Below are 9,574 nucleotides of genomic sequence, written 5' to 3' on the forward strand. Positions count from 1 at the left end.
CAAAGGAATTAGAGGTCAAGCGGTTTTCTGGTTTATCGCGCGCAACCGAGCCCAAAAGTGGTTTTACAAGGTTTGCCTCCGATGCCACTCATCAATCAACATGTGGCAGTGGGCGGAGAGAGAATACTGCCCATATCGGGCAGGTTATCCTCATGCTTCTTCTCCGTGCGATATTCTCCTCAGCCGTCGGATCAAGGGAGGGAAGATCAACGACTCTAATACGTCGAGCTATTTCCAGGAGTTATCCTTCGTGCTTTTCGAGTTCTACGTGTTGGCTCCTGAATGGCAGATATCTTAGTTGCACGGGTTTAGGCCCCCAGGGCGGACCCGATTTATTATGTGCTTTGAGTCTATTCTCCTTTTGTGTACGGGAGTTTGTTTTTTAGTGGGTTGTCTGTTTTAAGGATTGCAGCCCGTTGTTTAGGGTTTGGCGTTCCCCAGCTATGCCCGTTGACTATGTCCGGGACTTGTAACATAGTTTTGTAAATTTTTTAAACCTTTGAATGAGAAACGGAAAACACTCTTGCTTTAGCAAAAAAAAATAATCATTAACAATAAAAAATACTCGATATCATATAAATGTGGGTGAACATAAAATATACACTTTTCTGATCAATATTACAAAAAAACATATTATATGTGGATATAGAGCCACATAGTCTTAATGGTCATGTATATAAGACGTAAGATGGTTTTGTTTCTTGTAAATTTTCTCTTTAGCCAAGAAATTGAAATAAATCATATTTCAAATAAAATAAAATAAAATAAGTGTTGCAGGGTAGCATAATCTTCCACTCCAATTATAAATTATGTTTTTAGAAAAATTGCAAATTAATATATGAAGTGAAAATTTTAATTATCTAATAATAAGAGACAAAGATTTACATAAATTTTGGAGCGTAGTAACCACTAGTAAGTCAACACATTTACATTTTTACATTACTTATTAAGAAGGATACATAAATAATGGTGGACACTAACTCTTATTAAGTATCTTTATTTACATTTTGTCTTTGTTCATTTTTATACAAATACTTGCTTAAATTATGGTGGATAGTAATTGATAGGAATATGCTATTTACATGAGTATGAACTTTTTTAAGGACTTTAATTTTGGGTGCTTTTCCTATGAAACTTAACAATGAAAGATCTATGCACAAATATCTAAAATAAATGGCACAAATATTGCAATTGCATCAATAAATTATTTCAAGAAAATATGAGAGTTATCCACATGGCATTGTGTTATGTAAAGACTACAATAAAACCTTGTTATGGTTTGGTCAAATGTTTGAAAATTATTTTTTCAATAATATTGAAAAATAAATATTTGTTTTTTCAAAATTAAACATTATAACGTGCATTGTCAATGCTAAACTAATAGTAATCAATATACAAATAGATTGCTCAAATTTTTTATTGGCAAGGACTAATAAGATATATATATATATATATATATATATATATATATATATATATATATATATATATATATTTGCATGCTATTACTGAACTATGTTAAAAAAATTATTAATTAAACATTTTCTAATAAAAACTAAATTATATTTAAAGATAGTCATTAAAACTAAATATAATGCTATCAAAACTAAACCAACTATCATGTGTGACCTTATTGTCCATGAAATCATTTTATGTGGTTCGAAAATTAAAATTATGAAAAAAATTGAAATTCAGAAAGACTTTTTTAAAAATCGGAAGTTTCAAACGTTTTAAACTAGCAATTGCACCTCATGTTGCAAAGGAAACGTCGTAAGACAGTAGCAAAGGAAAGAGTAGCGTAGAAGAAAGAATATGTCGCATAGAAGGAGCCATCATGAAGGAATAAGAGGGAAATTTTGCTTCAATGGAGCCATATCATGGAGGTTTCAAAGATATTGATGATAAGAGTGATCAACATATAGACACTCCAAAAATGTTGGGAAGATGCACAAAAGAGGCAATTCGTAGGGATGAACCCTCCTATATTACAAAATTGTAATCAATACACATATATATGTAACCCAACATAATTTAAAAAAAAATCGTTACAGATATTGAATTAGGTGATTGGGGGTGAAAATCCTTTGGTGACTGATCTCAGATGGAAAAGCCTGGTGGAAATTGATTGTTCACAAAAAATACCTCCATTCAACTTGGATGCATAGTGTAGATAGGCAACTTCAAGATATAAAAGTATCAACAATTTGGAAACACTATGCTAATCTCTTCAGTGACACAACTTAAAATGGTCAACCATATTTAGTTTGCTAACTAATCCTCTTCGAATTCAAATTCAATACTTCTGAGGCACTCAATAAATGGCTTAACATTTTTCCACATTGAAGAGTTATTGCCTTGGGCACCCAAAGTATGATTATCATACCACTGGAAAATAACATCTTCTTCTAATATTTCATCATCATATAAAACTTTCAGAGCCAAAGCAACCTCCTTGATTGCATCTGCACTGTCATAATTGCAAAAAGCATCAATTGCATTCAACAATAACAACTTGGAATCTTCATTCTGAAGACCTTTGGACAAGTAAATCGTTCTCTTTGCAACCTATTGGAAAATCCCTTACCAACAACCTTAAAAAGGGCCTCAAAAAATGTAGTCATCACTTCTTGAGGAGAATCACCGAGAGATTTTATGTACTCCGCCAATTGATTAGGATACTTTCCCCTTTGAAGGAAATTATTAAAATCAACAAGAAGCTTAACGTGAATGCATAGCCCTTTAATCGTCTTCAAGTTTTTCTCATCAACATCACTCTCTTCCTCCTTATCATCACTTCTCTGACATAATTTCTATGGATTTCTTACCATTCTCATCAACATGCTTTCTCTAGGGCTCAACCATTGTGTTTTTTGAAATGATCTTCTGACAACCTTCATATGAGTAATGTTACTGCCATTGTAATCTGCTAAACTCATCCAACATGGAAACAATATATATATATATATATATATATATATATATATATATATATAGATATAAAGTCAAAACATGCCACCCCCTAACAAGGCTATGATACAAGGAGGGGAAAATGTCAATACATAAAAAAATAGGTTGGGTGAAGGTAACTCTCCTTCACAAAAACAAAAACATTAAAGAACTATTTGTGTTGAGCCTAGGGTCTTGACCAATCTTAGATGCCTCTACTCTATCCATTCACTACTCTATAGACCCCTTGGTGATTTATTTTCCATTTCTTATCTTACTAGCCCAATGTGCTTCAAGTCATGACCCCCACTACTCAACTAAGTTCCAAAGTTCTTTGGTGAGTAATAACCATGAAAAAATCATTTTTAGAGATCCTAAAACATACCAACAATGTCCAATCCACAGTGGGCACCTTCTTTCGCATATTTGGGCACCCAAAACATAGTATAAACATAGAAAGTTTTTTAGTAATCATTCCAATGAGGATTAACAACATCTTATTCATGAATTTAACTACTTAGGAACCCATGTCTCCTCTCCATGGGCATATACCCCTTCTATATCTATCCATAATCGATGCAATTTTTTGTGGTACAATCCCATATTTACTTTATTATAATAGACAATCCATGCATCAACTACAAAAAACAAATAATGTAGCCAACCTATTCCTTCAATTAAATTCTAAAGCACTATGGTCATTACCACCCCAACTTCCATATTTATGAGGGAAACTATCCTAATTACCAAGTCTTTCAAAATCAGTTATTAAATTCTTGGTAGCAAGAAAAAGACTCAAATTTAAATCAAAATTTATAAAAAGGACTTGGAAAGACAACTCTTGAAATGCCCTCAATGTTTTCTCTCACTAGTGATATCATAGCCTATATCAGTTATTAAATTCTTGGGTAGCAAGAAAAATACTCAAGTTTAAATCAAAATTTATAACAAGGATTTGGAAAGACAACTCTTGAAATGCCCTCAATGTTTTCTCTCACTAGTGGTATCATAGCCTATATCAATGCTCCCATGTTCCAATTGTCAACATTTTTATTACATATACATCATTCTTGGATTCATCCAACATTTTAGTTGCAAATAGTGACATCCATGCCAACATAGGAAATACAATGCCATCACCAACATTCATTTAGTTTACAAATTAACTTTAGGTCAAGAGAGGGATGTTACAAGAGAAGGGGAGGAGCTAATATAAAACCATGCAACCCCTCCCATTTACATGATGGTGGCAAATAAGGTGTAGTTCCTGCAAGCACAAACCAACCCTTCTATACTACACCCACATGATATTATGGGTGTGCTAATGAAGAGAGGTCTCATCATTCATGGTACACAAAGAACTAGGAACACATGGTAGCAAAGGGAAATAATGAAAGTAGATGACACTACCTAAATGCTTTCGATTCTAATAACGGCCACTCTCATAAAAGAAAGATTATTTGAATTTCCTTATCTACTGCAATATGCTACTATGCCATGATGTAAATTTTTTATTTTTATTTTGAAATAATAAAAAATATTACTTGCAAAAAGGAAAAACAAAGAGTTTGTTTAATTAAATTCAACTTCAATTCTATAAGTTAACATTGAAAGAATTTCTAAATAAATAATTATATCTTTAAATAGAAAAACTACAACTATATATAATAAAAAGGTTTGTATTTATATTATACAAAATGCTACAGCCACATTATTCAACATGTAAAAGCATATCAATTCCAAATTGTTCAAAATAACTTTAAAGAAGTTTAGAATAAGTTTCTAATATGTGAAAATATATGCCATGATGTAATTTTTTTTTAATATTTTGATATAATAGAAAATATTACTTGCAAAAAGGAAAAACAAAGAGTTTATTTAATTAAATTCAACTTCAGTTCTATAATTTAACATTGAAAGAATTTCTAAATAAATAATTATAACTTTAAATAGAAACACTGCAACTATATATAATAAAAAAGTTTGTATTTATATTATACAAAATATTACAGCTACATTATTCAATATGTAAAAACATATCAATTTCAAATTGTTCAAAATAACCTTAAATAAGTTTAGAATAAGTGTCCAATAATATGTAAAAATATTCGTATTAAAATAAAATTCTTACCTTATCTATATGAATATATTTTTAAATATAATAAATAAACTTGATAAACATCAAACATAACTAACAAATCTAATTCAATACAAGTCCAATACCACAATAATTTTGTTATACTATGATTCTCTAACATTTACTCTATTTCCATATTTACCTCTTGTTAACACTGTTTCCGATTCCCTATAATCCAAAAAACCTCCCCCATTGTGTTATTTGAGTAACCTACAAAGATACAAGTCATTCAAAATGTCATTTTATAACAACTAATTATATCACAATTGTGATCTTGATTGTATCATGACAACGAAATATATCACAATTACAATCTTCAACTTATAATTAAAGAATTATTTATTTTTATTACTATACAATTTCCATTACTATTTTTTTATTATAAATAAATAAAAATATCATTAAAAACACAATTAAAAAACCACTAAATAAATATAACTCACTAATTAAGAAAATGAGTTGGATAGTGCGTGGTTAATATGTCCTTAGAAATTTCATGATGTATATTGTTATCTTAAAAATTTATTAAAATATAAAATCCATGTTATTAGATTTAGTGACTTAACTAAATGTATGCAGTTGGAAATGTCATTCGTAAATTTGTGAAAATATATGAGGTTATTAAAAGAGGGTGTAACATGTTTTATGTATGATTATGTTTGTATATGAATAATTCTTAGTTATTACTTGAATTAATTGAGTTGGAATACGAGGGGAATAAGGTCTCAATAGTTTGGATTATAAACATGTGTTTTTTTTGGTTTTTGTCATGAATATGTACATGTGTTTAGGGATTGTTTTACTTGTAAGAAAGAACAACATAACTTAGGACTAGTAGGCAATTGAAGGTTTCACTAAGGTATCTTTTTGCAGATGGAGTAATAGAGGTAAAACAACCTCATCTCAAAAGAAGACTGAAGATAAAAACAGATATGTAGCTCTAGAGGGAATGGAGGAAGACTTTACCTTGCTGAAAGATATTTTAATGCAGGAACCTTCTACAAAATCTTTGGAGGACAAAATTAAGCAAAAATGAAAACTCCCTGAGGAAGACACGAAAATGGATAACTTCTTGGATCTTCAAGGAATTACAAAGATTATGTCGTTAACAACTAAGAATGTTGAAACTCTTGAGGATGGAGAAAAGGATTTGGTGGACTTGATAAATGATTGGGCCATGCAGGATCTCATGGATTTTACTAATTAACAATGAGAGTTTTAATGCACAAGCATATCTTCGTTGGAATAATAAACAACCTTAGAACGCAGAGAGTACTATTAGCAATGGCTCATCACAGGGTATCCAGGATAAGGGTAAAGAAACAACAAATAAAGATGTCAAGAAGAAAGGTCATAAAATGACTTGAGAAATTCTTCATACTCATAGAGAAGATTTAATCAATTTGGGACAAGCAACTGATATTTCGGCATATTTTTGGCCCCCTTCTCAACATTCATAATGAAAATTTTTGCTTGGAAAATTTGAGGTATTAATAGCACATGTGAGCAACGACATTTATGCGATAGGATAAAAAATGAAAAACACGCGGTGGTGATTTTGTAGGGAACTAAGGTATCCATGTCGAAATTAGTTGACATCAGTAGCAAGTGCTAGAAAGAGTGTGAAATCATGCTAATAGATGCAAGAGGTAGTGCAGGAGGGTTAATAGTTTTTTGGAATCCATTGGAGGTAATATTTCAAGATTGGATGACAAGCCCTTATATTTTGTCTAGTCGATTTCACAATATTAGCTTAGAAGAGATACTAGGATTAACAACAATGTATCGTCCTCATGACATTGGAAGGGGAAAAAAAACTTTTTGAACGGCATTTAACGACACAGATCTGCGTTTACTGATGCATTGTGGATTATTTGGGGGGGGGGGGGGATTTTAAACTTTATTAAAACATTGAGCGAAAAGAAGGGTGATATGCAACGATTGGATTCATAATCAACCTCTTTTGTGGACCTCATAGATCGGTTACATTTGGTTGATGTTCCACATATCAATGGTATTTCTACATGGAATAATCTGTTAGAAAATTATTTATTATAGAGCAATGGAACACATAAAATATTGCAGAAATATAAACATAAAAAATGCATAAAACAAGAGAGACATAGATATATGTGGTTCACCCAATTTGGGCTACGTCCATAGAGAAACAACCAGTCACTCATTTTATATTATCCAGCAAAATGAAGAGATACAAACTACAACAGATCCACTGTAATTCCCTCTTTGCTCTCACACAATATCCTCTCTCTTTCTCGTTCAGAATACAAATCTACATAGTCGCAATACAATTCCCTCATATATAGCGAAGGGTTGCCTTCTAGGGCAAAAAACCCTGAATTAAACATAACTTGTACTATTAGATTTCTGCCTGATGAACGGCCCAGATTGACTACAAAATTACAACATTTTACAAGGCAATTTTACATTTATTTTTAGCTTCAGGGGCATTGCCCTCAATTCCCCACCAGTGGGGGGGGAGGGGGGGGGCTCTAAAGAATCATCGTCGCCCCCCTTGGACCCCCCCTGGCCACCTCATTACAAACTGGGGTCCAATGCGGAGATACCTTTGAAAAAATAAAATAATCAAGTTCCACACCCAAAATAATCGTAGAGGGGGTAAACAAAAGGTTTCTAGTTGCTTACATTGATTTTTAGTGTTTGAAGCAGTGGTGGACAAGGATATTTTTATTGAAGTTACTATTCTCCCTTGTCTTCGTTCAGATAACAAGCCAATCCATTTGGAGATTGACCTTAAGGCTACTCCTAGAAATTGACCCTTATGTTTTGAGATTTTTTTGCCTTCAGTCGACTGAGTTTTTGGATAAAGCTAAAGTATGGTGGGATAACATTAAGGTTATAGGTAAGAACAATATGCACAATTTGCAATTGAAGCTTAAATAATTGAAGGCTCAAATTTGTTTATGGAATCAGAAATAATTTTGGCATATTTTGGAAGATAAACAAAGATTAAAAGAACAAATGAACGACATCCAACAACAAATCATTATTGAAGGACAAACCGCTAATGTAATTTTGGAAGAAGGAACTACATTAAATCGGTTAGAAACAAGAAGACAATAAGAAGAAAACTTGCGGCGACAAAAATCACGAGTTCAATGGCTAAAAGATGGGGGGGGGGGATTCTAAATTATTTCATAAATCGATGATTTGGCTTAGGCATACGAAGCATAGTTTTTGTTTCATTGGAAGGGATGGAAAACAAAAGATCCAACATCAAGAAATTGAGGAGGAATTAATAGCTTTTTATAATAACATTGTAGCAGAGCCTTCTTAAAATCGACAAAAGGTTATTAATGTAATTACAACATGTATTCCTGAACTAGTTATCCATGAGCATAATGCAACTTTAATGAGTCTGATTTCTTATCATGAAGTGGAAGAGGTAATTCTTGCTATGCCTCACAACAAAGCGCATGACCCGGATGGAATTTCCTTAAAGTTTTTTAAAGATGGTTGGAGTTTTCTAGGTAATGAAATCTACAGAGTGGTGGAGGAATAAAGACAATTACAACCTATGTGGAGTGGTTTAAATGTTACTTTTTTTACTTTAATTCCTAAGGTTGGAAAATTGGAGGACCCAAGCAGCTTTAGACCTACTGCACTATGCAATGTCATTTATAAAGTGATTTCTATTGTCATTGTAAATCATCTAAAACCATTATTGTGGTGCAAGAGATCATCCATTCGCTTAAAATTTTGAAAAAATCAGGGATGCTGATCAAGCTGGATTTGTTCAAGGCTTATGACATAATTAGTTGGGGCTATCTATTACAGGTATTGGATGCCTTTGGATTCTCATGGAAATGGATATCATAAATTTGTTCTCTGATTTCCACCCCATTTGCCTCCATCCTAATTAATGGATCACCTTCTATGACTTTTAATCCTTCTTGGGGTCTTAGAAAGGGCGATCCCTTATCGCCATTTTTGCTCATCCTATCTATGGAAGGTCTTGGGAATTTATTTAAATAATCTTGTTCCAGAGGGCATCTGCAAGGACTATGCTTATATGGTGATGACCTCCTAGTGACGCATCAAAAATTTGTTGATGATGTTTGTGTATTTGGACAACCAACTCTTAAAGCGACAAGTGAAATACACACTTTGCTTGCAACTTTTATGGAGGCCTCAGGCATGCTTATCAGTAATACTAAGTCTAATATTTTATTTTTCAATTGAAATGAATGGTTTTAGTTCCATCCAGCATAGGTATTGGATTTTCATAGATCTTCATTTCCTTCTAAATACCTAGGGGTACCATTAGTATGATGACTTTGAAAAGATCTTCATGTTGGAAGAGTCTTCTCACCCAGATGAATAACAAAGTTAATAATTGGACTTTTCGAGCACTAAATTTCACTGGGATATTGATCCTTACTAAATCAACCCTTCAAGCTCTTCCAATTTACTAGATGTCAGTCATGCCAACACCTAAATTGGTTTGGCAAA

At 32.3% G+C, this 9,574-nt stretch overlaps 1 pseudogene; it reads right to left on the reverse strand.

The window, feature by feature from the left end:
* Positions 1-2,271: 2,271 nt before the first annotated feature.
* LOC149176420 (putative eukaryotic translation initiation factor 5-2) lies at positions 2,272-3,389 on the reverse strand (annotated as a pseudogene).
* Positions 3,390-9,574: the final 6,185 nt, after the last annotated feature.

The sequence above is a fragment of the Pinus tabuliformis genome, chromosome 4_1 (assembly GCF_031772625.1).
Source record: "Pinus tabuliformis cultivar Carrire ecotype Pingquan chromosome 4_1, CPIR1, whole genome shotgun sequence".
In the NCBI taxonomy this organism is placed as follows: Eukaryota; Viridiplantae; Streptophyta; class Pinopsida; order Pinales; family Pinaceae; genus Pinus; species Pinus tabuliformis.